A 14,456-nucleotide genomic window follows, 5' to 3' on the forward strand; every position below is an offset into this window, starting at 1 on the left:
TATATCGGTTTGTGGGCATATATCGGTTTGTGGGCGCATATACTGGTTTGTTTATATCGGTTTGTGGGCATATATATATTGGATTCTGCGCTGCATGGTAGAAATTTGCCGTTCAGTGCTGTTCAGCGAGTAGCCTGTTTTGATTGTGCTGCGCGGTTTTAATGAACCTCAGTTTGGACAAACTTCTGACATATTCCAAATAAAACCGAGTGGCCCGGTGACTGAGCTCCGCGATTATAAATACTAAATAAAGGTCATAATAAAGATAATAAAGCTCAGACTAGCCGATTGGATTATGGTCTACAACAATGTGTTTTCTACGACGCTGAACTTAGCTCGTAGATCGCAGATTCGCAGATCCAGATGTTCTTTTCGAGTTGCGCGCGATCCCTGAGCGTTCTGTTCAGCTGCGCGCGCGATCCCTGAGCGTTCTGTTCAGCTGCGCGCGCGATCCCTGAGCGTTCTGTTCAGCTGCGCGCGCGATCCCTGAGCGTTCTGTTCAGCTGCGCGCGCGATCCCTGAGCGTTCTGTTCAGCTGCGCGCGCGATCCCTGAGCGTTCTGTTCAGCTGCGCGCGCGAACCCTGAGCGTTCTGTTCAGCTGCGCGCGCGATCCCTGAGCGTTCTGTTCAGCTGCGCCCGCGCGTTTCCTGAGCGTTCTGTTCAGCGGCACGCGCGATCCCTGAGCGTTCTGTTCAGCGGCACGCGCGATCCCTGAGCGTTCTGTTCAGCGGCACGCGCGATCCCTGAGCGTTCTGTTCAGCGGCACGCGCGATCCCTGAGCGTTCTGTTCAGCGGCACGCGCGATCCCTGAGCGTTCTGTTCAGCGGCACGCGCGATCCCTGAGCGTTCTGTTCAGCGGCACGCGCGATCCCTGAACGTTCTGTTCAGCTGCGAGCGATCTCTGAGTGGTCTGTTCAGCTGCGAGCGATCTCTGAGTGGTCTGTTCAGCCCCGTGCGCAATCTCTGAGTGTTCTGTTCAGCCCCGTGCGCAATCTCTGAGTGTTCTGTTCAGCCCCGTGCGCAATCTCTGAGTGTTCTGTTCAGCTGCGTGCGATCTCTGAGTGTTCTCTTCAGCTGCGCGCAATCTAAGTGTTCTGTTCAGCCACGGACGCGATCTCTGAGTGTTCTATTCAACCGTGCGCGCGATCTCTGAGTGTTCTGTTCAGCCGCGCGCGCGATCTCAGTGTTCTGTTCAGCTGCGCGCGCGATCTCTGGGTGTTCTGTTCAGCTGCGCGCGCGATCTCTGAGTGTTCTGTTCAGCTGCGAGCGATCTCTGAGTGTTCTGCTCAGCTGTGCGTGCGATCTCTGAGTGTTCTGCTCAGCTGCGCGTGCGATCTCTGAGTGTTCTGCTCAGCTGCGCGTGCGATCTCTGAGTTTTCTGTTCAGCCGCGTGCGCGATCTCTGAGTGTTCTGTTCAGCTGCGAGCGATCTCTGAGTTTTCTGTTCAGCTGCGCGCGATCTCTGAGTGTTCTGTTCAGCCGGGGGCGCGATCTCTGAGTGTTCTGCTCAGCTGCGCGTGCGATCTCTGAGTGTTCTGTTCAGCTGTGCGGGATCTCTGAGTGTTTTGTTCAGCCGCGGGCGCGATCTCTGAGTGTTCTGTTCCACTGCGAGCGATCTCTGTGTGTTCTGTTCAGCTGCGTGTGCGATGTCTGAGTGTTCTGTTCAGCTGCGTGCGATCTCTGAGTGTTCTGTTCAGCTGCGAGCGATCTCTGAGTGTTCTGCTCAGCTGCGCGTGCGATCTCTGAGTGTTCTGTTCAGCTGCGTGCGATCTCTGAGTGTTCTGTTCAACTGCGAGCGATCTCTGAGTGTTCTGTTCAGCTGGGCGGGCGATCTCTGAGCGTTCTGTTCAGCGGCACGCGCGATCTCTGAGTGTTCTGTTCAGCGGCATGCGCTATCTGAGTGTTCTGTTCAGCTGCGAGCGAGATCTCTGAGTGTTCTGTTCAGCTGCGAGCGAGATCTCTGAGTGTTCTGTTCAGCTGCGTGCGATCTCTGAGTGTTCTGCTCAGCTGCGCGCGAGATCTCTGAGTGTTCTTTTCAGCTGCACGCGCGATCTCTGAGTGTTCTGTTCAGCGGCATGCGCTATCTGAGTGTTCTGTTCAGCTGCGTGCGATCTCTGAGTGTTCTGCTCAGCTGCGCGCGAGATCTCTGAGTGTTCTTTTCAGCTGCGAGCGATGTCTGAGTGTTCTGTTCAGCTGCGAGCGAGATCTCTGAGTGTTCTGTTCAGCTGCGAGCGAGATCTCTGAGTGTTCTGTTCAGCTGCGTGCGATCTCTGAGTGTTCTGTTCAGCTGCGCGCGCGATCTCTGGGTGTTCTGTTCAGCTGCGAGCGATGTCTGAGTGTTTTGTTCAGCTGCGTGCGATCTCTGAGTGTTCTGTTCAGCTGCGCACGCGATCTCTGAGTGTTCTGTTCAGCCGGGGGCGCGATCTCTGAGTGTTTTGTTCAGCCGGGGGCGCGATCTCTGAGTGTTTTGTTCAGCCGCTGGCGCGATCTCTGAGTGTTCTGCTCAGCTGCGCGTGCGATCTCTGAGTGTTCTGTTCAGCTGCGTGCGATCTCTGAGTGTTCTGTTCAACTGCGAGCGATCTCTGAGTGTTCTGTTCAGCTGCGCGGGCGATCTCTGAGTGTTCTGTTCAGCTGCGCGGGCGATCTCTGAGTGTTCTGTTCAGCTGCGCGGGCGATCTCTGAGTGTTCTGTTCAGCTGCGCGCGCGATCTCTGAGTGTTTTGTTCAGCTGCTGGCGCGATCTCTGAGTGTTCTGTTCAGCTGCGCGCGCGATCTCTGAGTGTTCTGTTCAGCTGCGCGCGCGATCTCTGAGTGTTCTATTCAGCCGCGTGCGCGATCTCTGAGTGTTCTGTTCAGCTGCGAGCGATCTCTGAGTTTTCTGTTCAGCTGCGCGCGATCTCTGAGTGTTCTGTTCAGCCGGGGGCGCGATCTCTGAGTGTTCTGCTCAGCTGCGCGTGCGATCTCTGAGTGTTCTGTTCAGCTGTGCGGGATCTCTGAGTGTTTTGTTCAGCCGCGGGCGCGATCTCTGAGTGTTCTGTTCCACTGCGAGCGATCTCTGTGTGTTCTGTTCAGCTGCGTGTGCGATGTCTGAGTGTTCTGTTCAGCTGCGTGCGATCTCTGAGTGTTCTGTTCAGCTGCGAGCGATCTCTGAGTGTTCTGCTCAGCTGCGCGTGCGATCTCTGAGTGTTCTGTTCAGCTGCGTGCGATCTCTGAGTGTTCTGTTCAACTGCGAGCGATCTCTGAGTGTTCTGTTCAGCTGCGCGGGCGATCTCTGAGCGTTCTGTTCAGCGGCACGCGCGATCTCTGAGTGTTCTGTTCAGCGGCATGCGCTATCTGAGTGTTCTGTTCAGCTGCGTGTGATCTCTGAGCGTTCTTTTCAGCTGCGCACGATCTCTGATAGTTCTTTTCAGCTGCACGCGCGATCTCTGAGTGTTCTGTTCAGCGGCATGCGCTATCTGAGTGTTCTGTTCAGCTGCGAGCGATCTCTGAGTGTTCTGCTCAGCTGCGAGCGATGTCTGAGTGTTCTGTTCAGCTGCGAGCGAGATCTCTGAGTGTTCTGTTCAGCTGCGAGCGAGATCTCTGAGTGTTCTGTTCAGCTGCGTGCGATCTCTGAGTGTTCTGTTCAGCTGCGAGCGATCTCTGAGTGTTCTGCTCAGCTGCGCGTGCGATCTCTGAGTGTTCTGCTCAGCTTCGCGTGCGATCTCTGAGTGTTCTGCTCAGCTGCGCGTGCGATCTCTGAGTTTTCTGTTCAGCCGCGTGCGCGATCTCTGAGTGTTCTGTTCAGCTGCGAGCGATCTCTGAGTTTTCTGTTCAGCTGCGCGCGATCTCTGAGTGTTCTGTTCAGCCGGGGGCGCGATCTCTGAGTGTTCTGCTCAGCTGCGCGTGCGATCTCTGAGTGTTCTGTTCAGCTGTGCGGGATCTCTGAGTGTTTTGTTCAGCCGCGGGCGCGATCTCTGAGTGTTCTGTTCCACTGCGAGCGATCTCTGTGTGTTCTGTTCAGCTGCGTGTGCGATGTCTGAGTGTTCTGTTCAGCTGCGTGCGATCTCTGAGTGTTCTGTTCAGCTGCGAGCGATCTCTGAGTGTTCTGCTCAGCTGCGCGTGCGATCTCTGAGTGTTCTGTTCAGCTGCGTGCGATCTCTGAGTGTTCTGTTCAACTGCGAGCGATCTCTGAGTGTTCTGTTCAGCTGCGCGGGCGATCTCTGAGCGTTCTGTTCAGCGGCACGCGCGATCTCTGAGTGTTCTGTTCAGCGGCATGCGCTATCTGAGTGTTCTGTTCAGCTGCGTGCGATCTCTGAGTGTTCTGTTCAGCTGCGTGTGATCTCTGAGCGTTCTTTTCAGCTGCGCACGATCTCTGATAGTTCTTTTCAGCTGCACGCGCGATCTCTGAGTGTTCTGTTCAGCGGCATGCGCTATCTGAGTGTTCTGTTCAGCTGCGAGCGATCTCTGAGTGTTCTGTTCAGCTGCGAGCGAGATCTCTGAGTGTTCTGTTCTGCTGCGAGCGAGATCTCTGAGTGTTCTGTTCAGCTGCGAGCGAGATCTCTGAGTGCTCTGTTCAGCTGCGTGCGATCTCTGAGTGTTCTGCTCAGCTGCGCGCGAGATCTCTGAGTGTTCTTTTCAGCTGCACGCGCGATCTCTGAGTGTTCTTTTCAGCGGCATGCGATCTCTGAGTTTTCTGTTCAGCTGCGTGCGATGTCTGAGTGTTCTGTTCAGCTGCGAGCGAGATCTCTGAGTGTTCTGTTCAGCTGCGAGCGAGATCTCTGAGTGTTCTGTTCAGCTGCGAGCGAGATCTCTGAGTGTTCTGTTCAGCTGCGTGCGATGTCTGAGTGTTCTGTTCAGCTGCGAGCGAGATCTCTGAGTGTTCTGTTCAGCTGCGTGCGATCTCTGAGTTTTCTGTTCAGCTGCGTGCGATGTCTGAGTGTTCTGTTCAGCTGCGAGCGAGATCTCTGAGTGTTCTGTTCAGCTGCGAGCGAGATCTCTGAGTGTTCTGTTCAGCTGCGTGCGATCTCCGAGTGTTCTGTTCAGCTGCGCGCGCGATCTCTGGGTGTTCTGTTCAGCTGCGCGCGCGATCTCTGGGTGTTCTGTTCAGCTGCGAGCGATGTCTGAGTGTTTTGTTCAGCTGCGTGCGATCTCTGAGTGTTCTGTTCAGCTGCGCACGCGATCTCTGAGTGTTCTGTTCAGCCGGGGGCGCGATCTCTGAGTGTTTTGTTCAGCCGGGGGCGCGATCTCTGAGTGTTTTGTTCAGCCGCTGGCGCGATCTCTGAGTGTTCTGCTCAGCTGCGCGTGCGATCTCTGAGTGTTCTGTTCAGCTGCGTGCGATCTCTGAGTGTTCTGTTCAACTGCGAGCGATCTCTGAGTGTTCTGTTCAGCTGCGCGGGCGATCTCTGAGTGTTCTGTTCAGCTGCGCGGGCGATCTCTGAGTGTTCTGTTCAGCTGCGCGGGCGATCTCTGAGTGTTCTGTTCAGCTGCGCGCGCGATCTCTGAGTGTTTTGTTCAGCTGCTGGCGCGATCTCTGAGTATTCTGTTCAGCTGCGCGCGCGATCTCTGAGTGTTCTGTTCAGCCGCGTGCGCGATCTCTGAGTGTTCTGTTCAGCTGCGAGCGATCTCTGAGTTTTCTGTTCAGCTGCGCGCGATCTCTGAGTGTTCTGTTCAGCCGGGGGCGCGATCTCTGAGTGTTCTGCTCAGCTGCGCGTGCGATCTCTGAGTGTTCTGTTCAGCTGTGCGGGATCTCTGAGTGTTTTGTTCAGCCGCGGGCGCGATCTCTGAGTGTTCTGTTCCACTGCGAGCGATCTCTGTGTGTTCCGTTCAGCTGCGTGTGCGATGTCTGAGTGTTCTGTTCAGCTGCGTGCGATCTCTGAGTGTTCTGTTCAGCTGCGAGCGATCTCTGAGTGTTCTGCTCAGCTGCGCGTGCGATCTCTGAGTGTTCTGTTCAGCTGCGTGCGATCTCTGAGTGTTCTGTTCAACTGCGAGCGATCTCTGAGTGTTCTGTTCAGCTGCGCGGGCGATCTCTGAGCGTTCTGTTCAGCGGCACGCGCGATCTCTGAGTGTTCTGTTCAGCGGCATGCGCTATCTGAGTGTTCTGTTCAGCTGCGTGCGATCTCTGAGTGTTCTGTTCAGCTGCGTGTGATCTCTGAGCGTTCTTTTCAGCTGCGCACGATCTCTGATAGTTCTTTTCAGCTGCACACGCGATCTCTGAGTGTTCTGTTCAGCGGCATGCGCTATCTGAGTGTTCTGTTCAGCGGCATGCGCTATCTGAGTGTTCTGTTCAGCTGCGAGCGAGATCTCTGAGTGTTCTGTTCTGCTGCGAGCGAGATCTCTGAGTGTTCTGTTCAGCTGCGAGCGAGATCTCTGAGTGCTCTGTTCAGCTGCGTGCGATCTCTGAGTGTTCTGCTCAGCTGCGCGCGAGATCTCTGAGTGTTCTGCTCAGCTGCGCGCGAGATCTCTGAGTGTTCTTTTCAGCTGCACGCGCGATCTCTGAGTGTTCTTTTCAGCGGCATGCGATCTCTGAGTTTTCTGTTCAGCTGCGTGCGATGTCTGAGTGTTCTGTTCAGCTGCGAGCGAGATCTCTGAGTGTTCTGTTCAGCTGCGAGCGAGATCTCTGAGTGTTCTGTTCAGCTGCGTGCGATGTCTGAGTGTTCTGTTCAGCTGCGAGCGAGATCTGAGTGTTCTGTTCAGCTGCGTGCGATCTCTGAGTTTTCTGTTCAGCTGCGTGCGATGTCTGAGTGTTCTGTTCAGCTGCGAGCGAGATCTCTGAGTGTTCTGTTCAGCTGCGAGCGAGATCTCTGAGTGTTCTGTTCAGCTGCGTGCGATCTCTGAGTGTTCTGTTCAGCTGCGCGCGCGATCTCTGGGTGTTCTGTTCAGCTGCGCGCGCGATCTCTGGGTGTTCTGTTCAGCTGCGAGCGATGTCTGAGTGTTTTGTTCAGCTGCGTGCGATCTCTGAGTGTTCTGTTCAGCTGCGCACGCGATCTCTGAGTGTTCTGTTCAGCCGGGGGCGCGATCTCTGAGTGTTTTGTTCAGCCGGGGGCGCGATCTCTGAGTGTTTTGTTCAGCCGCTGGCGCGATCTCTGAGTGTTCTGCTCAGCTGCGCGTGCGATCTCTGAGTGTTCTGTTCAGCTGCGTGCGATCTCTGAGTGTTCTGTTCAACTGCGAGCGATCTCTGAGTGTTCTGTTCAGCTGCGCGGGCGATCTCTGAGTGTTCTGTTCAGCTGCGCGGGCGATCTCTGAGTGTTCTGTTCAGCTGCGCGGGCGATCTCTGAGTGTTCTGTTCAGCTGCGCGCGCGATCTCTGAGTGTTTTGTTCAGCTGCTGGCGCGATCTCTGAGTATTCTGTTCAGCTGCGCGCGCGATCTCTGAGTGTTCTGTTCAGCCGCGTGCGCGATCTCTGAGTGTTCTGTTCAGCTGCGAGCGATCTCTGAGTTTTCTGTTCAGCTGCGCGCGATCTCTGAGTGTTCTGTTCAGCCGGGGGCGCGATCTCTGAGTGTTCTGCTCAGCTGCGCGTGCGATCTCTGAGTGTTCTGTTCAGCTGTGCGGGATCTCTGAGTGTTTTGTTCAGCCGCGGGCGCGATCTCTGAGTGTTCTGTTCCACTGCGAGCGATCTCTGTGTGTTCTGTTCAGCTGCGTGTGCGATGTCTGAGTGTTCTGTTCAGCTGCGTGCGATCTCTGAGTGTTCTGTTCAGCTGCGAGCGATCTCTGAGTGTTCTGCTCAGCTGCGCGTGCGATCTCTGAGTGTTCTGTTCAGCTGCGTGCGATCTCTGAGTGTTCTGTTCAACTGCGAGCGATCTCTGAGCGTTCTGTTCAGCTGCGCGGGCGATCTCTGAGCGTTCTGTTCAGCGGCACGCGCGATCTCTGAGTGTTCTGTTCAGCGGCATGCGCTATCTGAGTGTTCTGTTCAGCTGCGTGCGATCTCTGAGTGTTCTGTTCAGCTGCGTGTGATCTCTGAGCGTTCTTTTCAGCTGCGCACGATCTCTGATAGTTCTTTTCAGCTGCACGCGCGATCTCTGAGTGTTCTGTTCAGCGGCATGCGCTATCTGAGTGTTCTGTTCAGCTGCGAGCGATCTCTGAGTGTTCTGCTCAGCTGCGAGCGATGTCTGAGTGTTCTGTTCAGCTGCGAGCGAGATCTCTGAGTGTTCTGTTCAGCTGCGAGCGAGATCTCTGAGTGTTCTGTTCAGCTGCGTGCGATCTCTGAGTTTTCTGTTCAGCTGCGTGCGATCTCTGAGTGTTCTGCTCAGCTGCGCGCGAGATCTCTGAGTGTTCTTTTCAGCTGCGAGCGATGTCTGAGTGTTCTGTTCAGCTGCGAGCGAGATCTCTGAGTGTTCTGTTCAGCTGCGAGCGAGATCTCTGAGTGTTCTGTTCAGCTGCGTGCGATCTCTGAGTGTTCTGTTCAGCTGCGCGCGCGATCTCTGGGTGTTCTGTTCAGCTGCGCGCGCGATCTCTGGGTGTTCTGTTCAGCTGCGAGCGATGTCTGAGTGTTTTGTTCAGCTGCGTGCTATCTCTGAGTGTTCTGTTCAGCTGCGCACGCGATCTCTGAGTGTTCTGTTCAGCCGGGGGCGCGATCTCTGAGTGTTTTGTTCAGCCGGGGGCGCGATCTCTGAGTGTTTTGTTCAGCTGCGGATGGTCTCTGAGTGTTCTGTTCAGTTGCGCGCGATCTCTGAGTGTTCTATTCAGCTGCGGACGATCTCTGAGTGTTCTATTCAGCTGCGGACGATCTCTGAGTGTTCTATTCAGCTGCAGACGATCTCTGAGTGTTCTCTTCAGCTGCGCGCGATCTGAGTGTTCTGTTCAGCCACGGGCGCGATCTCTGAGTGTTCTATTCAGCCGCGCGCACGATCTCTGAGTGTTCTGTTCTGCTGCGCGTGCGATCTCTGAGTGTTCTGTTCAGCTGCGCGCGATCTCTGAGTGTTCTATTCAGCTGCGGACGATCTCTGAGTGTTCTATTCAGCTGCGTACGATCTCTGAGTGTTCTATTCAGCTGCGGACGATCTCTGAGTGTTCTCTTCAGCTGCGCGCGATCTGAGTGTTCTGTTCAGCCACGGGCGCGAACTCTGAGTGTTCTATTCAGCCGCGCGCACGATCTCTGAGTGTTCTGTTCTACAGCTCGCGCGATCTCTGAGTGTTCTGTTCAGCTGCGCGCGATCTCTGTGTGTTCTGTTCTACAGCTCGCGCGATCTCTGAGTGTTCTGTTCACCTGCGTGCGATCTCTGAGAGTTCTGTTCACCTGCGTGCGATCTCTGAGTGTTCTGTTCACCTGCGCGTGCGATCTCTGAGTGTTCTGTTCACCTGCGCGTGCGATCTCTGAGTGTTCTGTTCACCTGCGCGCGATCTCTGAGTGTTCTGTTCAGCTGCGCGCGCGATCTCTGAGTGTTCTGTTCACCTGCGTGCGATCTCTGAGTGTTCTGTTCAGCTGCGCGTGCGATCTCTGAGTGTTCTGTTCACCTGCGCGTGCGATCTCTGAGTGTTCTGTTCACCTGCGCGCGATCTCTGAGTGTTCTGTTCAGCTGCGCGCGCGATCTCTGAGTGTTCTGTTCACCTGCGTGCGATCTCTGAATGTTCTGTTCACCTGCGCATGCGATCTCTGAGTGTTCTGTTCACCTGCGTGCAATCTCTGAGAGTTCTGTTCACCTGCGTGCGATCTCTGAGTGTTCTGTTCACCTCCGTGCGATCTCTGAGTGTTCTGTTCACCTGCGTGCGATCTCTGAGTGTTCTGTTCAGCTGCGCGCGCGATCTCTGAGTGTTCTGTTCACCTGCGTGCGATCTCTGAATGTTCTGTTCACCTGCGCGTGCGATCTCTGAGTGTTCTGTTCACCTGCGTGCGATCTCTGAGTGTTCTGTTCACCTGCGTGCGATCTCTAAGAGTTCTGTTCACCTGCGTGCGATCTCTGAGTGTTCTGTTCACCTGCGCGTGCGATCTCTGAGTGTTCTGTTCACCTGCGCGCGATCTCTGAGTGTTTTATTCAGCTGCGCGCGATCTCTGAGTGTTCTGTTCAGCCGCGGGCGCGATCTCTGAGTGTTTTGTTCAGCTGCGCGCGCAATCTCTGAGTGTTCTGGTCTGCTGCGCGCGATCTCTGAGTGTTCTGTTCAGCTGCGAGCGAGATCTCTGAGTGTTCTGTTTAGCCGCGGGCGCGATCTCTGTGTGTTCTGTTCAGCTGCGCGCGGGATCCCTGAGTGTTCTGTTCAGCCGGGGGCGCGATCTCTGAGTGTTCTGTTCAGCTGCGAGCGATCTCTGAGTGTTCTGTTCAGCTGCGTGCGCGATCTCTGAGTGTTCTGTTCAGCTGCGCGCGATCTCTGAGTGTTCTGTTCAGCTGCGGACGATCTCTGAGTGTTCTATTCAGCTGCGGACGATCTCTGAGTGTTCTGGTCTGCTGCGCGTGCGCAATCTCTGAGTGTTCTATTCAGCCACGCGCGATCTCTGAGTGTTCTGTTCAGCCGCGTGCGATCTCTGAGTGTTCTGTTCAGCTGCGCACGCGATCTCTGAGTGTTCTGTTCTGCTGCGCGTGCGGTCTCTGGGTGTTCTGTTCAGCCGCGTGCGCAATCTCTGAGTGTTCTATTCAGCCACGCACGATCTCTGAGTGTTCTGTTCAGCTGCGTGCGATCTCTGAGTGTTCTGTTCAGCTGCGCGCACGATCTCTGAGTGTTCTATTCAGCTGCGGACGATCTCTGAGTGTTCTATTCAGCTGCGGACGATCTCTGAGTGTTCTCTTCAGCTGCGCACGATCTGAGTGTTCTGTTCAGCCACGGGCGCGATCTCTGAGTGTTCTATTCAGCCGCGCGCACGATCTCTGAGTGTTCTGTTCTACAGCTCGCGCGATCTCTGAGTGTTCTGTTCAGCTGCGCGCGATCTCTGTGTGTTCTGTTCTACAGCTCGCGCGATCTCTGAGTGTTCTGTTCACCTGCGTGCGATCTCTGAGAGTTCTGTTCACCTGCGTGCGATCTCTGAGTGTTCTGTTCACCTGCGCGTGCGATCTCTGAGTGTTCTGTTCACCTGTGCGCGATCTCTGAGTGTTCTGTTCAGCTGCGCGTGATCTCTGAGTGTTCTGTTCAGCTGCGCGCGCGATCTCTGAGTGTTCTGTTCACCTGCGTGCGATCTCTGAGTGTTCTGTTCACCTGCGTGCAATCTCTGAGAGTTCTGTTCAGCTGCGCGCGCGATCTCTGAGTGTTCTGTTCAGCTGCGCGTGATCTCTGAGTGTTCTGTTCAGCTGCGCGCGCGATCTCTGAGTGTTCTGTTCACCTGCGTGTGATCTCTGAGTGTTCTGTTCACCTGCGTGCAATCTCTGAGAGTTCTGTTCACCTGCGCGCGATCTCTGAGTGTTCTGTTCAGCTGCGCGTGATCTCTGAGTGTTCTGTTCAGCTGCGCGCGCGATCTCTGAGTGTTCTGTTCACCTGCGTGCGATTTCTGAGTGTTCTGTTCACCTGCGTGCAATCTCTGAGTGTTCTGTTCAGCTGCGCGCGCGATCTCTGAGTGTTCTGTTCAGCTGCGCGTGATCTCTGAGTGTTCTGTTCAGCTGCGCGCGCGATCTCTGAGTGTTCTGTTCACCTGCGTGCGATCTCTGAGTGTTCTGTTCACCTGCGTGCAATCTCTGAGAGTTCTGTTCACCTGCGTGCGATCTCTGAGTGTTCTGTTCACCTGCGTGCGATCTCTGAGTGTTCTGTTCACCTGCGCGTGCGATCTCTGAGTGTTCTGTTCAGCTGCGCACGATCTCTGAGTGTTCTGTTCAGCTGCGCGCGATCTCTGAGTGTTCTGTTCAGCTGCGCGCGCGATCTCTGAGTGTTCTGTTCACCTGCGCGTGCGATCTCTGAGTGTTCTGTTCACCTGCGCGCGATCTCTGAGTGTTCTGTTCAGCCGCGGGCGCGATCTTTGAGTGTTTTGTTCAGCTGCGCGCGCAATCTCTGAGTGTTCTGGTCTGCTGCGCGCGATCTCTGAGTGTTCTGTTCAGCTGCGAGCGATCTCTGAGTGTTCTGTTTAGCCGCGGGCGCGATCTCTGAGTGTTCTGTTCAGCTGCGCACGATCCCTGAGTGTTCTGTTCAGCCGCGGGCGCGATGTCTGAGTGTTCTGTTCAGCGGCACGCGCGATCTCTGAGTGTTCTGTTCAGCGGCATGCACTATCTGAGTGTTCTGTTCAGCTGCGTGCGATCTCTGAGTGTTCTGTTCAGCTGCGTGTGATCTCTGAGCGTTCTTTTCAGCTGCGCACGATCTCTGATAGTTCTTTTCAGCTGCACGCGCGATCTCTGAGTGTTCTGTTCAGCGGCATGCGCTATCTGAGTGTTCTGTTCAGCTGCGAGCGATCTCTGAGTGTTCTGTTCAGCTGCGAGCGAGATCTCTGAGTGTTCTGTTCAGCTGCGAGCGAGATCTCTGAGTGTTCTGTTCAGCTGCGAGCGAGATCTCTGAGTGCTCTGTTCAGCTGCGAGCGAGATCTCTGAGTGTTCTGTTCAGCTGCGTGCGATCTCTGAGTGTTCTGTTCAGCTGCGTGCGATCTCTGAGTGTTCTGCTCAGCTGCGCGCGAGATCTCTGAGTGTTCTGTTCAGCTGCGTGCGATCTCTGAGTTTTCTGTTCAGCTGCGTGCGATGTCTGAGTGTTCTGTTCAGCTGCGAGCGAGATCTCTGAGTGTTCTGTTCAGCTGCGAGCGAGATCTCTGAGTGTTCTGTTCAGCTGCGTGCGATGTCTGAGTGTTCTGTTCAGCTGCGAGCGAGATCTCTGAGTGTTCTGTTCAGCTGCGTGCGATCTCTGAGTTTTCTGTTCAGCTGCGTGCGATGTCTGAGTGTTCTGTTCAGCTGCGAGCGAGATCTCTGAGTGTTCTGTTCAGCTGCGAGCGAGATCTCTGAGTGTTCTGTTCAGCTGCGTGCGATCTCTGAGTGTTCTGTTCAGCTGCGCGCGCGATCTCTGGGTGTTCTGTTCAGCTGCGCGCGCGATCTCTGGGTGTTCTGTTCAGCTGCGAGCGATGTCTGAGTGTTTTGTTCAGCTGCGTGCGATCTCTGAGTGTTCTGTTCAGCTGCGCACGCGATCTCTGAGTGTTCTGTTCAGCCGGGGGCGCGATCTCTGAGTGTTTTGTTCAGCCGGGGGCGCGATCTCTGAGTGTTTTGTTCAGCCGCTGGCGCGATCTCTGAGTGTTCTGCTCAGCTGCGCGTGCGATCTCTGAGTGTTCTGTTCAGCTGCGTGCGATCTCTGAGTGTTCTGTTCAACTGCGAGCGATCTCTGAGTGTTCTGTTCAGCTGCGCGGGCGATCTCTGAGTGTTCTGTTCAGCTGCGCGGGCGATCTCTGAGTGTTCTGTTCAGCTGCGCGCGATCTCTGAGTGTTCTGTTCAGCCGGGGGCGCGATCTCTGAGTGTTCTGCTCAGCTGCGCGTGCGATCTCTGAGTGTTCTGTTCAGCTGTGCGGGATCTCTGAGTGTTTTGTTCAGCCGCGGGCGCGATCTCTGAGTGTTCTGTTCCACTGCGAGCGATCTCTGTGTGTTCTGTTCAGCTGCGTGTGCGATGTCTGAGTGTTCTGTTCAGCTGCGTGCGATCTCTGAGTGTTCTGTTCAGCTGCGAGCGATCTCTGAGTGTTCTGCTCAGCTGCGCGTGCGATCTCTGAGTGTTCTGTTCAGCTGCGTGCGATCTCTGAGTGTTCTGTTCAACTGCGAGCGATCTCTGAGTGTTCTGTTCAGCTGCGCGGGCGATCTCTGAGCGTTCTGTTCAGCGGCACGCGCGATCTCTGAGTGTTCTGTTCAGCGGCATGCGCTATCTGAGTGTTCTGTTCAGCTGCGTGCGATCTCTGAGTGTTCTGTTCAGCTGCGTGTGATCTCTGAGCGTTCTTTTCAGCTGCGCACGATCTCTGATAGTTCTTTTCAGCTGCACGCGCGATCTCTGAGTGTTCTGTTCAGCGGCATGCGCTATCTGAGTGTTCTGTTCAGCTGCGAGCGATCTCTGAGTGTTCTGCTCAGCTGCGAGCGATGTCTGAGTGTTCTGTTCAGCTGCGAGCGAGATCTCTGAGTGTTCTGTTCAGCTGCGAGCGAGATCTCTGAGTGTTCTGTTCAGCTGCGTGCGATCTCTGAGTTTTCTGTTCAGCTGCGTGCGATCTCTGAGTGTTCTGCTCAGCTGCGCGCGAGATCTCTGAGTGTTCTTTTCAGCTGCGAGCGATGTCTGAGTGTTCTGTTCAGCTGCGAGCGAGATCTCTGAGTGTTCTGTTCAGCTGCGAGCGAGATCTCTGAGTGTTCTGTTCAGCTGCGTGCGATCTCTGAGTGTTCTGTTCAGCTGCGCGCGCGATCTCTGGGTGTTCTGTTCAGCTGCGCGCGCGATCTCTGGGTGTTCTGTTCAGCTGCGAGCGATGTCTGAGTGTTTTGTTCAGCTGCGTGCGATCTCTGAGTGTTCTGTTCAGCTGCGCACGCGATCTCTGAGTGTTCTGTTCAGCCGGGGGCGCGATCTCTGAGTGTTTTGTTCAGCCGGGGGCGCGATCTCTGAGTGTTTTGTTCAGCTGCGGATGGTCTCTGAGT

This window comes from Hoplias malabaricus, chromosome 18 (assembly GCF_029633855.1).
Source record: "Hoplias malabaricus isolate fHopMal1 chromosome 18, fHopMal1.hap1, whole genome shotgun sequence".
In the NCBI taxonomy this organism is placed as follows: Eukaryota; Metazoa; Chordata; class Actinopteri; order Characiformes; family Erythrinidae; genus Hoplias; species Hoplias malabaricus.